Below are 19,387 nucleotides of genomic sequence, written 5' to 3' on the forward strand. Positions count from 1 at the left end.
TCTTTTCTGAGCCCCACTCTTTCTGGTAATACCTTGCCGTGTTAGTTTGATGTACTAAAGTACCACAAACTGGATAACATAACAGAAATTTACTATCTCACAGTACTGGAGGCTTTCCCTGCTTGCCATTTTGGTAAAAAAACATATTGTGTTTTATGAAGTAAATATTAAATGTTCCTATATAAACTCTGGCTAGAAAATATTGTATTGGAAGATTCACACATTTCTGAAGTTTGGTTATTAAAACCCAAGAGTTGTTTTGTCAGGAACATATTAACTAGGGAGACAGTCTGTGGAATTACTTGGGTAGATTACTATATATAGTAGTCTGTTTGTATGTTTGTTCATAGTTTTACTCCTATCCAGCCATTCTTCTCTTGATGGTCATTTAGCTTGCTTCCAATCTATTTTTTATTAGAAATAATTTTGCAGTTAATATTATTGCATATTTTTGCATATGTATCATTTTATGGATGAACAAAGCTACCTGAGGCATAAATATCTATAAGCAGTGTTCCTGGGTCAAATACTATGTACATCTCTAATCCTTAGAAATGTTGCTGATTGAGCTTCATAATGTTGTACCTGTTTACCTGCCTACTAACAATGCATGAGTGGTTGTTTCTCCACATCTGAGTGACGATAGTGTTAGCAGACATCTTTTTTGCCAAACTGAAGTTAAAAATTACTTCTCATTGCAGCTGAATTTTGAAATTTTTTTAAAATAAATTTACGAGTGAAGTTTAAGTTACTTTCATGTTTATTCGATCTGGAAGTTTCCATCTTTACCTTTTTTTTTCATTCCTGCCTTCTGATTTGATTATTTTTCAAATTCCATTATCTCTTCATTGTTAACTTCATTTTCTTAATGGGTGCTCCAGGTTTGAAACATGCATCTGTAACTTCTGACACTCTTCTTTCAAATAATATACCACTTCACATGTAATGTAAGAAACAACAGTATACTTCCACTGGCCTGTGCTTTTTTATCTTATTGTTGCCATGTACTTTACTTCTAGATGTTACAAATTCCACAATACATTATTATAACTTTTACCTTAAATAGACATCTTTTAAAGAAATTTTTAAAATGAGATAAAATTTTATTTTTATCCATATCTTTATCATTTATTCTTTTCTTCATTCTTTTCTGTAGATCCAACTGTTCACCTGGTATTATTTTTCTTCTGTCTGAAAAGCTTTAACATTTCTTTTAATACAGATATCCTGGTGATAAATACTTTCACCATTTGTATGTCTTTAATTATACTGTGTTTATTTCATCTGTATTTTGAACGATATTTTTTACTGATTGTAGAACTGTATATTGATAGGTTTTCTTTTTTTCTTTTAGTAGTTTAAAAATGTTGTTTAATTATCTTCCAGTTTACATAGTTATAATAATAAGTTCAATTATTTTTGTTTTTGTTCCTTTGTTTATCACATAATTTTTTCCTGGCTGCTTTTTTAAGATTTTTTTCTTCATCATTGGTTTCCTACAACTTATCAGCTTTCTCCTATCTTTGAAACTGTCTCCAGACTTCACAAATTTCTTTTCTTACTATGTGTGTATTTTGCTTTAAATACTTCCATGTAGTGTCGTTGTTTAGTTACTAAGTCGTGTCTGACTCTTTTGTAACCCCATGGACTGTAGCCCACCATGCTCTTCTGTCTGTGCCATTTCCCAGGCAAAAATTCTGGAGTGGGATGCTATTTCCTTCTCCAGGGGATCATTCCCACCCAGCTATCGAACCTCAATCTCCTGCATTGGCAGGAGGATTCTTTACTACTGAGCCACCGGAGAAGCCCTCATTGTAGTTTACAATAGCTATTTTAACACTCTTGTTTGCTAATTCCATCATCTTTATCGTTTCTGAACATGTGTCTTTCTAAAACACTCTTTGTTTATGGTCAAATTTTTGTTCTTTTTGGCATGCTCACTAATTTTGTATTAAACACAGGTTATTGTCTGGTTTACATTGTTGAGTGTTTTTCTTTTATTGCCTTCTTTAAGGAATTGTTAGACTTTGTTTCAACAGGTGGTTAATTTACTTGCAGATATATTTGATATCTTTAAGGCCCTTCTGAAAACCAGTATAATGTATCTCGGGCTTCCTTGGTGGCTCAGACGGTAAAGAATCTACCTGCAATGCAGGAAACCTGGGTTCTATTCCTGGGTCAGGAAGATCCCTGGAGAAGGAAATGGCAACTCACTCCAGCATTCTTGCCTGGAAAATCCCATGGACAGAGGAAGCTAGAGGTTGCAAAACAGTCCATGGGGTTGCAAAGAGTCAGACATGATTGAGCGACTAAAATAAAATATATAGTTTATCTAGAATAGTAACTCTGGATCTTCAGTATTTCTTCTATTTCTTTTCCTCTTGATTTTCAGCTATTTGTCTCTATTTCCTGATATATCTTATAATTTTTTATTGAGTGATAAGACTTACATATGAAAAAATTTTAGAAATAATTTGAGGGTCTAAATACTGTCCATTCCTTCAGAGAAGATTTGCAGTTGCTTCTGACAGGCAATTTGCTTCAGTCCATCCTGGGACTGAGCTAATTCAAAGATGGGTTCCACTGTGAAGACTAATCCATTTCCAATTTGGCTTTAAGATGTAATCTCTTAGGGGACCTAACTAAATGTCAAGCGTGTTTATTAGAGTTCCTTCCCCTTTATGGGCCTTGAGGCCCAATTTTTGTCTCTCTACCATCAGTGAACTGCCTAAAGTTTTTCTGTACTTCTTAGGACCTGTTATGGGCTCCACTGTATCCTTCCTAAAATCATATGTTGAGACCCTAACCACTAGTACCTCAGAATGAGACTCTATTGGGAGATAAAGGAGATAAAGCCTTTAAGGATGTAATTATGTTAAAAATGAAGTCATTACATTGAACAGCAGTCCAATATGACTGCTGTCCTTATAAAATGAGGAGATTAGGACAGAGCCATGCACACAGGGAAGACTATGTGAAAGCACGGGTAGAAAATGGCCATCTACCAGACAAAGAGAGAGACACGAGAAGAAACCAGCTCTGCGAATACCCTCCTTGATCTTGGACTTCCTAACTTCAGAATGGTGAGAAGATAAATTTCTGTTGTTTAAGCCACCTAGTCTGAGGTCCTTTTTTTTGGGAGCCCAAGCAAACTGATACAGGATCCTGGTTTCCACTTTCTGCTTGGCTTCTTATGTTCTCATCTCCATATTATTTACAAATGAGCAAATTCCTAGAGGTTAACTGCATTGCTGAATGTTGGGTTCATTTTAATATTAATACATTTCCATTCCCTCTGAAGAGCTTGTGTTTTCAAGTCTTAGTTGTTTTGTTGAATTCCAGGTTTTTTTCTTCAGTCTTGTGAGACCACAGAAAGTTTTGTTCAGCTTCCAGCCTCATAGCCATCCGTTTCTGCTCGATTCTCAGACATGAAACCCTAAACTGCTTGTGAATCAGCAAATGCATTCAGAGGAATAATGGAGCAAAATTTGGGGTTTATCTCAACACCCTTCTTGCTTCTTGTAGAACTTCACCTCTCAAGTTCTAGTGACTTGATAGTTCTTCATGCTTTCAAACAGATGTACTTTTCATTTTATCCAAATTTGCTATGGTTTTGTTTGCTTTTGTAGGAAGGTTTGGTTTAATATAAGCATGTCTATCAAAGCTGTAACTGGAATAATCTTATATTAATTTTTAACTTAGGCATTTTATTAAATTCTTTTACTGTCTATAAAGAAAGCTGAGCACCAAAGAATTGATGCTTTTATTGTGGTGTTGGAGAAGACTTTTGAGAGTCCCTTTGACAGCAAGGAGATCCAACCAGTCCATCCTAAAGAAGATCGGTCCTGGGTGTTCATTGGAAGGACTGATGTTGAAGCTGAAACTCCAATACTTTGGCCACCTGATACGAAGAGCTGACTCATTTGAAAAGACCCTGATGCTGGGAAAGATTGAAAGCAGGAGGAGAAGGGGACGACAGAGGATGAGATGGCTGGATGGCATCACTGACTCTATGGATACGAGCTTGAGTAAACTCTGGGAGTTGGTGATGGACAGGGAGGCCTGGCATTCTACAGTCCATGGGGTTGCAAAGAGTCGGACACGACTGAATGACTGAACTGAACTGAACTGACTGTCTATAATAGCTTCTTCTAAAAATTTAGTTTATTGAAATATAGTTGACTTACAATGTTGTGTTATTTTCTAGTGTTCAACAATGTGATTCAATTATACAATATGTATACATCCTTTTTCGTATTCTTTTCCATTATAGTTTATCATAGGATACTGAATATAGTTCCCTGTACTGTAGATTAGGATCTTGTTGTTTATCTTTTTTGTATATAATAATTTGCATCTTGTAATAGCTTTTTGATTGGGTCTTGCTTGTGTCCTTCCAAGATTCACTTGTTGAAAACTAATCTGTAAAGTGATAGTATTTGAAGGTAGGGATCTAGGGAATTGATGGTGTCATGAGGGTGGAGCTGTCAGGAATGGGATTATTGCTGTGGTCAAAGAGACCCCAGGGAGCTCCCCCACCTGTTCTTCCATAGGGAGATACAGTGAAAGGACAGCCATCTATATAGATCAGGAAGCAGGGCCTTATCAGACACCAAATTTGTCCTTGATCTTAGCCCTACCAGTCTTCAGAACTGTGAGAAATAAATTTCTGTTTTTTATAAGCACCCGTTGTATGGAATTCTATTAGAGTGAAAAGAAAGAAAGAAAGTGAAGTCGCTCAGTCATGTCCAACTCTGCAACTCCATGGATTGTAGCCTGCCAGGCTCCTCCATCTATGAAATTTTCCAGGGAAGAATACTGGAGTGGGTTGCCATTCCCTTCTCCAGGGGATCATCCAAACCCAGGGATCAAACCCCAGGTCTTCTGCATTGTAGGCAGACTCTTTACCGTCTGAGCCACCAGTGAATCCCCATTCTATTAGAGTAGCCCTAACTAAGACAGTATCATACCTAAGTCTACAGCGTTGAATATTATTGTGAAGTATGAGGCCAGTCTAGTTTTTGTCTTTGTATTAGGTATGAGAAAGAATATGATACTAAAACAAAGTATAAGATTCAGTGATTTAAATAAGACTGAACTTTATATTTCTCTCATCTATCTGGTCTGGTCTGTTATCAGAGCAACTACTGCATAGTCATCCAGGGAGCAATTTAATCTGTCTTATTGCTCCACCATCCCCTAGGGCATTATTCTCATTCCCAAGATTAAAGGTGGGTTGCTGGCACATCTATATTCCAGTTTGCAAGAAAGATGAAGTGGCAAAATTCAGAGAAAGTAGCTTTTTAAATTTTGGATTACTTTGCACACTTCATTTTAGTGTTTATCCAGTTATCCGGAACATACTCATATGGCCACCCTAACTAACTGCAAAGAAGGTTAGGAGATGCAGTGTCTAGTTGGGTGGTTATACAGCCAGAAATAAGAGTAAATTTAAGGGTAACAAATAGGAATGTGTCTCAGGCTTGTAGGTTACTTAATCATTTTGCCTGCACGTCCGAAGTTTTTTGGTTTTTGTTTTTCGTCTTTGAAGTCCTATGCTATCACTAGGATATGTTTTAGTGTAGATCATAGTGCATGAGGGTTTCTTCTTTTTTGGTGGTGGGTGTTATGGATTGCTAGCCAAGTTATAGATTTAAGCCTTTTAGGTTTTTCAAAATTATGCCTTTATTTTTTCTTTTTGTTTTGTATTGATTTATGTTTTCATCTCTAATTCATATCTATCACTTTGCTTGCTTTCCTTAATCCTGTTCTTCTATCCTGTAGTGTGATTTCAATGATGGCTCTTTGTATTGCTTAATGTAGCCATGATTTCTTGGACGGATTTTTTTTCTATCCATTTTTTAAATCTGCCAGCTTGTGTTTCATCTCCTCCAGTTCTCTGCTTTAAGCTCTTTGATTCATTAGGTGCCTTGTATTTATGACCATGTATTTGGTCATGATTTTTATCTGAGCAGTGGCCATATTTTTCTGATGTGTGTTCATCACCTGCCATATGTTTTTCCCACATTTTTCTTCTTTTTCCTGGAATAACTTTGCACGCATACTTGTCTGGTTCTTTTTTGCTTATTACTTTTGTGAATGAGGTGAATTCTTCCAGTTATTTTTGAGATATTTCTTCAGGGAAGACCCTAGAGTAGTATTCCAGGCAAGCATTAACTTTCCTTGGTTCACAGTAAAGCTCTTTATGGCTCAGCAGTGTGTGTGTGTGTGTGTGTGTGTGAATTGTTCTAACCTTCATTTCTCCCCAGTGCAAAGAAATCAGCAGTTTCTGGACTGCTCATAATTCAAGCTCTATATCCTTTACCCTTCCTCAACAACACATTGCTTTTCTCAAAAAAAAATGTGTGTTTCCTTGTTCATTTCTCTCTTGTCTTTCTATTCTACAGAGTTTGAGAAACTTCCTCTAAAGACCCAGGCATCCTATTCCCACTGTTCCAGACAACACTTGTGGTTTTGCCCCTCATGTTGTGCTCCGTGCTTTGATAACTAACTGGGCTCTGCCTCATTTGTTTGAGATCTTCTCCCACAGATGTTTCTTTAGGCATTTCCCTGCATCCCTGTTTGACTTTCTTGGCTTTGGTAGCTCTTTCTCAAATATAGTTCAAAGTTACGAGTATATCCTAGTTTTACCAAAGATCATCCCTTTCTCTCTCTGTCTCATTGTTGTTTTGATTTGATTTCTTAAAACACAAAGTGGATAGAGCCATTTTTTGGTCTGATGTTTTATAATCCGGTACTGTGGATATCCATTTAGAGAAATCCATTATTGTTTTGTTAGGATTAACTCCCTTAAATGGTATATTTACAAAATTTCAAGGATTCCAATCTATTTTTCAAAAAAATTATACAAATCTATACCCTTCCACTAGTATCTTTTCCTATACCCTTACTAATATATATATAGAGCTTTGCCTGCTTGATATTCTAACATGGCATGCCCATTAAGTTGCACTTTTAATTATTATGTGGCAGGTAATTACATCTTTTGAGAGTTTTCTATCATTGTCTGTTAGTGATTTTTATTTGTGACAAAGACTCTTTGTCACTTTCTATGGATTAATATGAGCTTTTTCTTAAAGGTATATTTTTCTCAGTTAGTCACCTGCATGTTTGGTTTTATATTCAATGTATTATATTGCCAAATAAAATATATTTATAGAAATAAATATAAAGAAGTTTAACATTTTCCTGTATGCCTTGGGTGTCATTTTCTTTACCACACCAAGATTATATATTCACATACGTATTTCTTTAATGGTATAGATCTTGTTTTTCTATTTAAATCTCTAATAATCCTGGACTTTATTTTGAATTGTGTTGAATATTAATCTAACTTATTTTCCCCACAATTGATAGTCAAGCTCTCCATCCCTATTTATAGACTAATTTACTTTCTCACTGATTTAAGATTCCACTATTAACAAATTAATCTTATGCTTATGAAGAAATTGCTCTAAACTCTAAATTCTCTCTCACTCTTGCTTGTTTTTATGGAAGTACTACAATGTTGTAATTATTATTTTATATATGAATATATTTTATTTCCTAGTAGAGTGAAGTCTTCTCATTACTATAATTTCCTGAATATCCCACTTAGTTTTGTGTATTATTCTTCCAGATGAATTTCAGAATCATTTCTTGCATTTCCAAAAATAAATCCTCGAACCCACTGGGATTGCACTGAGTTTATTTATTTATTTGGGAAGAAATGACATCTTGATAATATTAAGTCTTCTGACCCAGTAACATGATATAGTTCTCCATTTAGACAAGTTTTCTTTTATGTTCTTCAATAACAACAATATTGTGGTTTTATTCACAGAGATTCTGTACATTTCTCATGAGTTTAACTCTCAGGAGATATATGTTTTGCTATTAGGAATGCAATTTACTCTCTAACTTCTTATTGCTGGAATGTAGACACACATTGAGCTTTATTTATTTTTTAATTACTACTCTACTAATCTTTTGTATACACCCTGGTTGCTTTTCAGATTATTTTGTTCAGTTTTATACTTACACAATGATGTCCTCTACAAATAATGTTACTTTTTCTTCCTCTTTCCAATATTTGTACTTTAAAATTTTCTTTCTTTCCCAGTTATGTTGGCAAACTTTTCCAGAACAATGTTAATTAATAATAGATCTGGCAGACATATTTTACTTGTTCTTGATTATAGTAGGAATGCTTCTATTTTACTATTAAAGTAGCTGTTTTGTAGTTGTCTATTAGAATATTTTGATTTTCTCATCTAACAATCACTGACTTTTAATTGGTATGTGGATCATTTATCATTAATGTAACTATTGATGATTGCGTTTAAGTCTCTTTTATAAATTATTTGCTTTTGCTGCTGGTCTCCAGTAGTTTTGTTGCTTTTTCCTTTTCCTGCCTTCTTTTTTTGGTAATCCATTTTAATTCATTGACTTGCCATATCTCTTAGTATTTTTAGTGCTTCTTTTAGAGATTATGATGTACATAACTAAGTTAATATTTTTTCAATTTAAACAAAATGAAGAAGCAAAATTTGGAGTAAAAGAGTGTTTGGGGCAAAAGAGCTAAATTAATCTGATTGTATTTTAGCAAGATAACTTTGTTGCTCTGTTGACAATAGGCTCTAGGAGTGAAAGGCTAAAGTAGGGAGACTTGCCAATAAACAAAAAAAAGTTAAAAGAGTTTCCTTCTATTATGATTTTGCTGAGAGTTCTTATCAAGAAAAAGTGCTAATTTTGTTAAATGTTTTTTCTACTTCTATCAAGGAAATTATTGAGGTAATCATTTTATTCTGTTAACTCGGTGAATTGTATTGATTTGTTTTTCACTGCAACAAATCTTGCATTCCTGGGATAAACCCCACTTAGTCATGAGGTATCATCCTTGTTATGACTTTCATTCTAGATACTCTGTCTTCCTCCCTCACCCCACTCTGTTTTCTCTTCTTTTTTGATCAGTTTTGGCAAGATAATGTAAACTTTTAAAGAACTAGCTTCTGGTTTTATTGATTTTTGTATACTGTTTGACTTTTTAATATCATTGATTTCTTCCCTTATATTTATTAATTCCATACATTTTCATATTTTGGGTTTCATTTACTCTTTCTTTTCTAGCGTTTTAAGGTACAAATTTAGACAATTAATTTTTAACCTTTCTTTTAAAGAAAAAGATCCAGTACATCTATAAATTTCCTTTTAAGTGCTACTTTAGATGCCTCCCATAGTTTTTGATACATTTGTTCTCCTTGTTTATTTCAAAGTATTTTCAAATTCTCTTTTAGATTTCTTCTCTGATGTTGGCTTCTTTTAGTGTTGAAAATGAAAGTGAAAGTTGTTCAATAGTGTCCAACTCTGCAACCCCATGGACTATACAGTCCATGTCATTCTCCAGCCCAGAATACTGGAGTGGGTAGCCTTTCCCTTCTCCAGGGGATTTTCCCAACCCATGGATCGAACCCAGGTCTGCTGCATTGCAGGTGGATTCTTTACCAGCTGAGCCACAAGGGAAGCCCAAGAATACTTGAGTGGGTAAACTATCCCTTCTCTAGCAGATCCAGAAATTCAATTCCCAATCCAGGAATTGAACCAGGGTCTCCTGTGTTGCAGACGGATTCTTTACCAATTGAGCTATCAAGGAAGCCTTGTTTTTTAAATTTTTAGACATTTGGGAATTTTTTTGATATCTGTTATTAATTTTTAATTTGGTTTCTTCATTAATTTCTTTTTCTTTTTCTTGGCCATTCCACATGGTCCACAAGATCCCAGTTTCCTGACCAGGGATGGAACCTGTGTCCTCAGAAGTGAAAACATAGAGTCCGAACCACTGGACCACCAGGGAATTCCCTCTTTATTAATTTCTGACTTAGTATAACTTAGTCCTTCTAAACTCATTCATACTTATTTATGCTCAACATATAATCTATATTGATGAATGTACCATGAGTACTTAAGAGATTCTTTAGTTGTTTGGGAATGGCATTCTATAAACTTCAGTTAGATCATGTTGCTGGTAAAGATATCTGTTATCAATGGCTATGTAACATATCCCCCATATTTAGTGGCTTAAAACAGCAACATTTATTTGGCTCAAATGCTGTTGTTCCAGCAAGGTTTAGTGGGAACAGTTTACTGTGCTCCAACCAGCATCAGCTGGGACATCTCAAAGGCAGGTTTCACTCAGCATTAGCTGGTTGGGGCTAGGTTGGAAGCTGAAATCATCTTAAGCTTCTTAGGCATCTCTATTTTAACGTGGTCTCAATGTGTGACCTCTGCAGCATGGTGGCTCAGGGAAGATGTTGGTTTAAAGCACTCAAGTTGCATGTTATGAGAGAGGGAGAAAGCTAAGTAGATGATATATTACCTTTTTTGACTTGGCCTGGGAAGTCATAAAGCTCACTTCTGCCATGTTCTGTTTGTAGTGGCAGTCATAGAATGCTGTCAGTTCAGTCTGGAAGAGAGTCCATTGACTCCAACTCTTGATGAGGGTGTGAGGAGGTTCTAGAATAGCATGTGAGGCTGTAAATATTGCTGAGAACATTTGTGGAAAGTAAAACTTGTCACAATATTGTTCAAATCTTTTTCTAATATTGCCAGTTTTTTTGTTTTTGTTTTTTTAGTCTGTAGACAATAGAAAAGAGGGTTAATACTTTAAACTATGAGTATGGACTTACATATTTCTTCATTTGGTTCTGCTGGTTTTTGCTTCATTTCTTTTGAAACTTTGTTACTATTCACATACACATTTTAAACTGTCATGTCTTCTTGATGAATTGTTCTGCACATCTTATAAACTCCACAGGAAACTATTATCCTTGCTTTAAATAGTCAAATCTTTAGAGAAATTGAGAAAAGTCATTTATTTTTGCCCATATATATTTTTGGCACTCTTCATTCCTTGCAGATCTAAATTTCTGTCTGATATTTTCCTTGGGCTTGATGTGCAGGTCTACTATTCATGAATTTTCTCAGGTTTTATTTGATTATATATTTTGCCTCCAATTTCAAAGCATTTTTTTCTGGATACAGGATTCTAGGTCAATGATATTTTCCTTTCAGTGCTTTAAATGTGTCATTTAATTGTTATCTGGTTGCACTATTTCTAATGAGAAGTGAGCAATCATCTTATTTATCTCTATGTAATGGACTCTTTTTCTCTGGTCCCTTTGCAAATTTTCTCTTACATTTTAGTTTTCAGCAATTTGACTATTATGTGCCTAAGTCTAGTTTTTCTTAGGTTTATCTGGCTAGAGTTAGTTGAGCTTCTTGAAGAATTTGTGGCTATTGTTTCTTTAATTTTTTTAATTTTTTGACTCCAATGTCTTTCCCCTCTCCATCTAGAATTCCAACTGTATATTTGTTAGATAACTTGATATTGTTCCACAGGTCACTGTGGCTGTATTCATTTTTTTCAATCTTATTTTATTTTTTGTGAGCTTTGGTTTAGATATAGTTCCTTTTGTCCAGTCTCCAAAACTAATCTTTTCACCTGCAATGTGTAGTTTATAGTTAAGCCTAAGTGTTTCAGATACTTCTTTTTGAGTTCTAGAATGTCCATTCCTTGCCCCCCCCCAACCCCGCCCCTGATTTTTATTTTTCTTTTTAGATTCTGCATCTATTCACTCAACACTTGAACATATTTATAATATAGTATTCCCTTGGTATCCACAGGGGATTGATTGGTTCCAGGACCCACTGTAGATACCAAAATCTGTAGATGTTCAAGTTCTATAGTCAGCCCTCTGAATCTGCAAATTTTGTATCCACAGATTGAACCATTGCAGATTGTAAACATAGTACATGATGCACAGTTAGTTAAGTCTGTGGATGCAGAACATACTGGTGTGGAGGGCTGACTATATATTCATTGAAAAAGCTTGTGTATAAGTTGACCCATGCGGTGCAAATCCCTGTCGTTCAGAGGTAAACTGTAGTTATTTCAAGAGTGTTAGTTGCTCAGTCATGTCTGACCCTTTGTGGCCCTGTGGACTGTAACCTGCCAGGCTCCTCTCTCCATGGGAATCTCCAGTCAAAAGTGGGTTGCCATTTCCTTCTCCAGGGGATCTTCCCAACCCAGAGATCAAACCTGTGTCTCTTGCATTGCAGGAAGAATCTTTACTGTCTGAGCCACTTGGGAAGCCCCAGTTATTTTAAAGTCCTTGTTATCTAATTCCAACATTAGTGCAGTCTCTGAATTTCTACTGACTTTTTCTTCCTAGTTTTGGGTTTTAAAGCATTTTTCCTGCTTCTTCATCAGTTTAGTAATTTTTAATTCTATGCCAGACATTTAAGATGCAATGTTGTTGAAAATCTGATGAGAGTATGTTTAACATTATGTCTTTCTTTAAACAGTGTTGAAGTTTGTTTTAGCTAGCAGGAACTTTACTCAATCAGCTTGATCCTACTTGATTTTAAGCTTTCTTTGGGAGAGTCTAGAATAGTCCCTAATCTAGTGATGGAATAAGCCTTCCTTTAACATGTGTCCATTCTGGGGTTACAACTAGATACCTGTGGGTATTCAGCCAAATCTCTTCATTTGGCTTGTGAAAATATGAACATCTCTCAGTATTGTGAGAGCTTTGGGATCTGCATTAATCTCATGGCTCTGAAGTAGCTGCTCCCTATGAGACCTCTAGGAGTCTTGCTCTGTCCATGCATAACTTAGTATTCATCCAGAGACTAAAGGGGATTTCTGTGCAGATATACGGGGCTATTCCATATAGAATTCTCTTCTTTGGTACCTTTGCTCACAAATTTCACTTTGCTGTTTCTACTTGTTAACATTTCTCCTTTCTATTTGTGGTCCATTCTTTGTGCTGCTATTTGTAAAATGTAGAATGTAAGAGACATATGAAGATCACCTCATGCATTTTTCTTCTCTGAAGAATAATACTTGTATTGTTCTGTCTAATGCCTAAAGTAGTTTCTTCATTTATTATTGTTCAATTTTTATGAAAGTATAATTGACATATTAATATTGGGTGTACAACATAATGATTCAATATTTGTATATGTTACAAAATTATTTTTGTTCAATTTTCAATTGTTTATTGTGGGAAGATAAATATGATATGAATTACTTCGTCATAGTAAGAACTGTATGTCTAAACATGTCAAATTTGAGATGTCTACTCAGTAACCAGATAGCAAAGTGTGGTTGACTGTTGAATACACATGAAATTGGAGTTCAAGGATGAGGTCCATGCTGTAGGCATAAATTTGGTATTCATTAACATAAATAATATATAAAAATCTTTGAAGTGGGTGAGATCTTCTAAAGAGTTGGTATAGATTGAGAGGAAATATAAATACTGAGTCTTTGGGCAACTTTAAAATATCAGGGAGAGGAGGAAGAATCAACACATTTAGAAACATCAAGTGGATAAGAGCAAAACTAGTAGCATGTGATGACCTAGAAGCCAAGTGAAGACTATGTTTCAAAGAAGAGGAAATGATTGACTGTGTCAACTTTTGCTGATTAGTTAAAGTAAGATAAGAATGCAAATTGACCATTGGATTTGTCAGACACTGATGTCATAATGACCTTGACACCAACAGTTCCAGTGGAGTGTTGGGGATGAAACCCTAACTGGAGTGAATTCAAATTAGAATGAGGGGGGAGGGGATCAAAGATAGGGAATATGGAGACCTATCTCCTTTAGGTAAGACCTACATCTTACCTTATGAAGATATTAATCCATTTTTGAAGTTTTATTCTGTTTCCAGTATTGAATATTTTCCTCCAAGCTTCTCGATTGGCCTTTTTGTTTGCTTTTGTTTTTCCCTTAAGTGTTATAGTCTTTCCTCAGATGTTTGTTGAACTTGGTAGTCCCATCATATTCAAGGGCTAAAAGGTTCTGTATCTGTGTTTGTGTATAGGTTTTAAATGATATGCTTCATTTTTGGGTAATAGAAAAGGGCTATTTCTTTGGGAAACCTGTATATATATATCATGACTATGATATATATATTCATACACACACACACACACACATATATATATATATGATTTTTTGCCCCAGTGGGTCAATTTCTCCAGAGCACAGTTCTTTAATTCACTGCCTGAATATTGTAAAATTGTGGCTATTAGTATTCTGGGAATGAAGTTAAGAACGGAGTCTCTCACATATCACCATTTAGTATGTTCTTTCCAATATTTTCTCATTTTCTTCTTTTAATAACACACCTTACCTCAATTCTCAATGAGACTGGTGTTCCCAAGTCCAGGGTCCATTTCAGTGTGTAATGGAAGACAGCCTGCAAACTTCTGCCAAGGCTGTAGAAGAATAGACATTCAATTTGTACAGTGAGCTGGTGGCCCAGGAATGCTACTGCTTCTTGTTCAGATTTTTCAATGAGTTCACCCCTATTTAGCTCCACCATTCAGTTTCTGGATACCTGAGGAGTCCAATTTCTGAAACTCTGTTGGATTCTGCAGCACAAATCGGTTTAGTTCTGGGCTTCAGTTTGGATTCAGCTTTCTCTGGTCTGCTAGTCAGTTCTACTTGTCCATCAGCTTTCATGTTTCCAAACCTGCATTGCTTTCATGTCCTCTGCTATTCTCTATACCTGTGAGTTGTCAATCTTAAACTCCTTCAATCCCATTTTAGTGAGGTTTCAGGAGTGAGTCAAAATTAACATTAAATTTTGTCATCTTGGTTCAACTATAATTTGTCTAGCTTGAGTTTTATTTTTATGTAGAACTACCTTTCTCTCTCTTTCTGATTTCAGAGAATTTTCAACCTTAGACATGTCTTTTTAGCACAGGAAATGTTTATTCTATTATATCACTGATGATAGTGTATGTTCTGTTTTTTAAAGCCATTTTCTGAGATTGCCTTCCCTGTGAACCAAATCTGACCTACGCAAACAGAGCCAATCTCTATATTCTCTGTATTTCCAGAGGACTTTAAATAATCCTACAGTATAGCACTCATCAGGCTTCCCAGGTAGTACAGTGGTAAAGAATCTGCCTGTAATGCAGGAGACACAGGAGACCTGGTTTGGTCCCTGGGTCGGAAAATCCCATGGATAAGGGAATGACAGCCTTCTCTGCTATTCTTGCCTGGGAGATCTCATGGACAGAGGAGCCTGGCAGGTGACAGTCCATGGGGTTGCAAAGAGTCAGACATGACTTAGCAAAGAAACAGCAGCAGCAGCATAGCACTCCTAACAGCGTTTTGCAAAAGAAGTTTTGTTTTGTGTTTTTCCTCTGGCTGCAAATCCTTTGAGGCACATTTTATGCAGCTAATATATGTAGTGGAGTAAACAGCTTATACAGTGTGATTTAAAGAGGTTACTGATTAGATAAGAATCACAAAAAAGAAGTGAAGAAAAAAATTGTGAATGTATCACAGTAAAGTGAAGACTTTCTAAGACAGTTAGGGTTAGGGTTAGGGTTATTGACAGGTGGGGCAGGAAGAGGCATGACAAGAGTTCAGGAGCATTTATCAGAGGCCAACAAGGGAAAGGCTTTTACTGAGTAAAAGGAATGTGTGCCTTGCATTGTGGGGAAAAGTCAGTAAATGGCATTACATAGGAAAACAGTCCTGTAAACAGAATGCCAATAAATTCTTCTTTGAATCATTCCATTCTAAATTGAGCCCCAAAATTCTTCCTGCCGTTTATTATCTCTTTTGAAAGTGAAAGTGAAATCGCTCAGTTGTGTTGACTCTTTGCAACCCCATGGAGTGTAGCCTACCAGGCTCCTCCCTCCATGGTATTTTCCAGGCAATAGTACTTTCTTTTAGGAACTATGATTTAACATGAGACCTAATAGTTTGGGCTGCATTGAATGAAGCTATCTGGTATTGAGCATGACTGAGGATGGATGAATAAGGATTTCATGGTTTTCTTTACTGATAAAATAATTTGGTGTCTGCGCTTGTGTATAATATATTGAGTAGTGGTTAGAGTGTGTTTGTGTGTATGCTTAGTTATGTCTGACTCTTTGTGACCTGCCAGCCAGGCTCCCCTGTCCATGGGATTTTCCAGGTGAGAATACTGGAGTGGGTTGACATTTCCTCTTCCAGGGGATCTTCCAACCCAGGGATCTAACCCATGTCTCCTGCATCTCCTGAACTGGCAGGTGACTTCTTTACCACTAGCATCACCTGGGAGAAGGGTATTTAAATGAAATACTCTCTAGGATTCCAACCTTGGTTCATAGTGCTTGCAGTGATAACTAAGAGAAAACTTATTAGCAATTACCTACCAGATTTAAAAGTTTAGTGCTGGTACTTGAGGTATAGGAGAGGATGATTATATATAAAATTTCAATGAAAAATAGCATTTTTGGCATATATGATATGAATTGGCTATATTGGTTGAATCAAATTCCCTTGAGAAAGCTGATTTGGCCTTATCTGTTAGTCATCATCTCTTGACCTTTTTGGTGCCAATGGGCCCCTTGGCCATCTGGTAGAACTTAAATGAATAAAATAAAATACACTGAATTACAAAGAGAATGTTATATTTTACATACAGCTATCAAAGTATTAAATTCATGGCATAGACATATATGTACTTTATATTAACACATGAAATTACAAGACACTGCATTTAAAAAGCTAAGTTAAAGCTAATTTTATTTATTAAAGACAGTATTACTGTAGTATAGAAACTTTTGTTGCTCAGCTTGAATGAGAACATTAAACTCTGGTGTAGTATCTGATTCATCTCTTTCAATGATTGGCCAGTCATTATAGATAGGAAACACGGAAAAGCAACATGGATCTGGGTCCCCTGTATGAGACCATGTGGCTTTCCTGGGAAAACATTTGGAAAATATGGAGACCGGATGACTATGAACTGCAGAGTTGGTGAGTAGTTGTCCATGTTTTATGCTGAGCATCTGTGAGCAGGAAGATAATAATCACATGCAATTCTAGCCACAAGTTGGCTACCAGCATAGTTTTGAAGTAGTAAAGCAGTGTAAGTGGTATTTTTAGATCTCTGTGGTAAATATAATGTGATATAAAAATATTTGTGATTTCTATTGGTAACACAGTTACAGGTACAGCTAATATTACTGTGATGTGTTGCCTGTATTTGTACTTGAGGGAAATGTCAAGTTAGAGTCTAGTGAAAAAGAAAAGATGTAATTTTTGTCTTCCATGCATGATCACAAACCTCTCCAATTCTACCCCTGGACTCCAGGTTGAGGATGTTTGTCTTAGATTCTTCATTCTAGTCTCACTCATGACCCTCTATCATATTAATCAAGAGTTTTTAGACAATAACATTGGAACTGATCTCAGATCCTTCTCTGCTTATACTGCTTTAGTTTAATTGGTACTGAATCTTAAAGAAGGTGTTTTTGGCAAAGACATTTGATTCTAGTCGGTGAAATCTGAGAAGAGTGAACCAGGCCAGAAACCGTGGAGTCTGGTTGTTTTCAGATCTAAAAAGTGACTTGCTCTTAAGAACAAACTTGCCCTGCTTTTCTTCAGGACTAAAAGGTTGAGCCCATTTTTGTTTCCATGTTGAACCTTTTTGTCAACCACAAGGAAAGATCTGAATCAGAGACGCGTGGTGTGATATCCGGCCCCCAGAGGTATAGTTAGCCTAACAGAGCTAGTCTGCAAAGCATACTCTGAATTTATGGTTTTAATCAAAGCAACTAGTCTGGATTTGTTTAGTTTCTTTTTTTGGGTTAATGGAGATAGTGTGTAGGGAAAAAAGAAACTTTATTTCTGCTATAGGCTTAGATCCAGTCAGAAAGCTGTAGTGAACCCTAATCCTGTAATCTATGTTGAGTTTTCTAAACATATACATTTCAGATATGTATAATTGAACTATATATAGTAACAATCACTTGAGTGGAAAGTAGCTTTACAACGTTTGGTCTAGTGTTTCTTCCAAATATTATGGCTTTGAGTCCATCCTTATAATTTAAAAGTGAACACATTGTTCAAAAGTTGAACACATTGTACCTAATTCTCTAAGGGCAATGTTTTTTGAGGTTTGGAAAAATAGGTAAGACTTTCATTTCGTGTGAGATTCTCAAATGAGAACAAGGAAAAGGGACTTAACAGTTTAAGTTTAAAAGTCCTTAGACTCCACTTTTGTTATGCTCTTATGTCACCACGATCAGTACAAAATGGGTCCTAGAAAAAGCGTACTTTTAAAAGGAGTCCATTTTAAATAGTGACAAAAATTTCAAGATAAATAATGAAAAAAGATTTAATTAGGGTGTAAGCTTGAAAAAGAAATAAAATCATTAAAACTTATTTCACATTACAAAATTTAGCTCATAACTATGCATTGATTTAAAACAAGGAATGGATCAAGTATTGGTATTTTGGCATACATTCTCTGATAAATGATATGTTGGTAGGATATGACCTATTTCTCTTCATGTTTTTATTTTTTTTTTTTAGTGCAGTCATACAGAGTCCTTTTTTTTTTGGCAAACATTTTCAAGGGCTTTACCACTTTTCCCAACAGGCTTGTTTCATATTTTATATTCTCTTTGAGGTGACTTTCTTTCCTTTTTCACTTTGCAAGACCTTAATTTTCTGTTTCAATCTGTTTGCTCCATGTTGTCAAATGTTGAGAACACTGAATCTCCGTGTTGGCAGATGTCAGCGTAGCATGTGGGAAGAAATGTTGAATGATAATTTATTTCATAGGAGGCTAGTTTAATGGGGGCTTCCCTGGTGGCTCAGATGGTAAAGAATCAGCCTGCAATGCAGGAGACCCAGGTTTGATCCCTGGGTCAGGAAGAACCCCTGGAGAAGGAAATGGCAACCCACTCCAGTATTCTTGCCTGGGAAATCCCACGGACAGAGGAGCCTGGTGAGCTACAGTCCATGGGTCAGAAAGAGTTGGACACAACTGAGCAACTAACACTTTCACTAGTTTGTTAGTGGAAAACCTCAGGTTATAACTATTGTTCCCTTATATATCCTTCTAACAAGGAGGCAGGGAGAAACAGTCTCCAAACTCCCCTTTAAAATATTAATAAAGATAGTAGAGGAAATACGAAGTTATAGTAGCACTAAACCCCAAACATAATGGCCAAAGATCTAGCCTATACCAAGAGGAATTTCCAGTAATCAGATTGTGGAAAGAGGCCTGAGGAAGGATGTGGGATTGAGCTGGTCAGTTCAGTTCAGTCGCTCAGTCGTGTCGAACTCTCTGCGACCCCATGAACTGCAGCACGCCAGGCCTCCCTGTCCATCACCAACTCCCGGAGTCTACCCAAACCCATGTTCATCGAGTTGGTGATGCCATCCAACCATCTCATCCTCTGTCATCCCCTTCTCCTCCCACCCCCAATCCTACCCAGCATTAGGGTCTTTTCCAATGAGTCAATCCTTCGCATGAGGTAGCCAAAGTATTGGAGTTTCAGCTTCAACATCAGACCTTCCAA

The 19,387-nt window shown here is 36.1% G+C and overlaps 1 long non-coding RNA gene across 1 annotated transcript in view; it reads left to right on the forward strand.

The window, feature by feature from the left end:
- The first annotated feature begins 13,558 nt into the window (after positions 1-13,558).
- The window catches only part of LOC145547024 (uncharacterized), a 102,427-nt gene continuing 96,598 nt past the window's right edge, over positions 13,559-19,387 (forward strand). Inside the window, exons 1-2 of the long non-coding RNA XR_014083470.1 lie at positions 13,559-13,673; positions 16,710-16,832. This is a non-coding gene — a long non-coding RNA (uncharacterized LOC145547024). The remainder of the gene's footprint in view (positions 13,674-16,709; positions 16,833-19,387) is intronic.

This window comes from Giraffa tippelskirchi, chromosome 4, assembly GCF_054371585.1.
Source record: "Giraffa tippelskirchi isolate mGirTip1 chromosome 4, T2T-mGirTip1v1.2.pri, whole genome shotgun sequence".
NCBI classification, from domain to species: domain Eukaryota; kingdom Metazoa; phylum Chordata; class Mammalia; order Artiodactyla; family Giraffidae; genus Giraffa; species Giraffa tippelskirchi.